The sequence below is a fragment of the Schistocerca nitens genome, chromosome 3 (genome assembly GCF_023898315.1).
Source record: "Schistocerca nitens isolate TAMUIC-IGC-003100 chromosome 3, iqSchNite1.1, whole genome shotgun sequence".
In the NCBI taxonomy this organism is placed as follows: domain Eukaryota; kingdom Metazoa; phylum Arthropoda; class Insecta; order Orthoptera; family Acrididae; genus Schistocerca; species Schistocerca nitens.
In genome coordinates this window covers 386335309-386338161 of record NC_064616.1, presented here as the reverse complement: position 1 = coordinate 386338161, position 2853 = coordinate 386335309, and the positions used below count along the sequence as shown (strand labels likewise).

The 2853-nt window shown below is 39.7% G+C and overlaps 1 pseudogene; it reads left to right on the top strand.

Annotated features, from left to right (window-relative positions):
• The first annotated feature begins 1178 nt into the window (after positions 1 to 1178).
• LOC126250254 (5S ribosomal RNA) lies at positions 1179 to 1295 on the top strand (annotated as a pseudogene).
• Positions 1296 to 2853: the final 1558 nt, after the last annotated feature.

Here is a 2853-nt window from a genome sequence, read left to right as displayed (position 1 = left end):
ACACACATGTAGGAACCAACTTGTCATTCAGGAATTAATCACTATATTTGTTGATTGCTGTAACAACTTACAGTATGGCTTTTTGGTTATTGATCAAACAAGGAAATTGAATAATAAGGGAGTGTACTGAAACATAACTGAGTCAGTTTATTTTAGGCTACAAGTAAATCTGCATGTATGCAATATGCTCATTCCAGAGGGTTGAAACATCAGCCAAATATATTTTTATGTGTCAACAGCAAAATCAATATAAGATCAGTGGAATTAGATAGTGGTGTCAAGGGAGCAGCTGCCAAAGATGAATCACGCCTGAATGACACAATTCAGCAAAGTGAGTGGGCAATCAGCACCAGATTAATGGGACTGGATAGCATTATCAAGACAGGGCTGTTAAAGGTGAATCTCACAGTGGCTGTTAAAGGAGAATCTCAGGCGGAGCAGTTGTATGATACAATAGTCATATATCTATCTAACAAACACAAAGATCAACGAGGCTTGTATGACAACTGTAAAGATCCACAACACATTGGGGGAAAAAAATAAAAATTAAAAAAAAAAAATTAAAAAAATGGAAAATAGAAGCTTGGGAAAAAAGCAATGAACCCCTTCTGAGGTCACTCGCTGTAATAAATTGAAAGACTGAGAAGCTTGAGGAAGCCTTGTATAAGACCATATAAGATGATTGAGATACCATCTCAAAGTGTGACCAGTATGTGATAGCATGATGACAATAAGCAAAGTCATAGAGGCACAGAAAGCTGCTCGTTGCAAACTACAACTTTTAAAACTGGGGCAGCTGGAGCATGAACAGTGTGTCTCTGTAAGGTTTAGAAATGTAACAGAAATTATTAAACAGCTACCTCACGCAATAGGGCTGGATGGCAGTAGAAGAAGAGAATGAAGAAGAAGGATATAATATCACCAATGCAACATTTGTGGTCAGTCTTCACAAAACAAAAAACATAGTAACCTACAACTATAACATCAATGAGGCACTGTTGAAATCAGCCGACTCCCACAAATATCTGGATGCAAAACTTCATAGGGATATGAAATGGATTGATTACATAGGCTCAGTCGTGGGTAAAGAAGGTGGTAGTCTTCAGTTTATTGGTAGAATACTGGGGAAGTGCAAACAGTCTACAAAGGAGACTTCTTACAAACTACTCATGCAACCAGGCAACAGCCTTGCCGCAGTGGATACACCGGTTCCCGTGAGATCACCGAAGTTAAGCGCTGTCGGGCGTGGCCGGCATTTGGATGGGTGACCATCCAGCCGCCATGTGCTGTTGCCATTTTTCGGGGTGCACACAGCCTCGTGACGCCAATTGAGGAACTACTCGACCGAATAGTAGCGGCTCTGGTCACAGAAGACCATCATAACGACCAGGAGAGCGGTGTGCTGACCACACGCCCCTCCTATCCACATCCTCTCTGAGGATGACACGGCGGTCGGATGGACCCGATGGGCCACTTGTGGCCTGAAGACGGAGTGCACTCATGCAACCGGTTCTGGAATATTGCTCAAGTGTGTGGGACCCATACTAAATGGTACTAATGGGGTATTGAACATATGCAGAGAAGGGCAGCACAAATGGTCGCAGGTTTTTTGATCCATGGGAGAGTGTCACAGAGATACTCAAGAAACTGAACTGGGAGACTCTTGAAGATATATGTAAACTATCCCAGGAAGGTCTATTAATAAAAGCTTCAAGAACCAGCTTTAAATTATGATTCTAGAAATATACTACAATCCCCAATGTATTGTTCACATTGGGATTGTGAGAATAAGATTAGAATAATTACTGCCCACACAGAGCATTCAAACAAGCATTCTTCACGTGCCTCCATATGTGAATGGAATGGGAAGAAACCCTAATAACTGGTAAAGTGGAACCTACCATTTGCCATATACCTCATGGTTGTTTGCATAGTATAGATGTAGATTTAGATTAGTCAAAGTCTGCCATATCTCCTGGGAAAGCTACCTATGCACTTAAAGAACGACACCATAGGTATTGGAGAGCTACTCGAGTTTGAACAGAGATGCAGTTGAGTAGAGCTAATAATTTGCCAAAAGGGAAGAGAACATACATTCACCAAGGAGCATGATTTATCCTGTGCTGCAAATTGAGGTTTGATAGAATGTCGTGCTGAAAATCGAATTTTAGCAAATAGGCCAAAGAAGGAACATAGGCATAGGATGATGTATTACAACATTTACAGTTGATAAAACAGTGTGTGCCAAACTTAAATTGGGTTCTGGAATAAATTTCAAACAAATTATGTACACAGCTCACCATACACTAAAGAAGTAGGAACCCAAGGGCTGTTTAAAAAAATTGTATCCAGTCAGCGGTGATTGTGGCAAGAAGTGTCCTGAAGAAGAAGAATGGAGTAAGAAGCTGTATTAAAATGGCTAAGGTTCTGCCAATACATAAGGCCAGTATTACACTGTCAAATTTCTTTGACAAACATCTTTGGTCAAAGCTTTGACAGTTCACTTAGGGAAGCTTGTATTGAAAAATTCTTTAGTCAAAGACTTTTGTTCTAGACAGTATATGGACCTAGCTTTGATCAAAATTCGCCATATTGTATACATGTTTGAGTCTCTGCAGTTGACTGAAGTAAAATGGCTTCAAAATTTACTTAGTGTCTTACTACCACTGAAGAAGTATGAAGAATGCAACTTTCTTCATAACATCAAACACACTGATTATAAAAACTTGCATAATCAGTTAGACTATTGTAAAGAAATACTTGCAGCCATCAGCTGTATTGGAAGTGGCTGCATTGTGGATGATGTAAAGAATAAATGAAATATACATGAGAACTATATTGTAAGCTCAAATA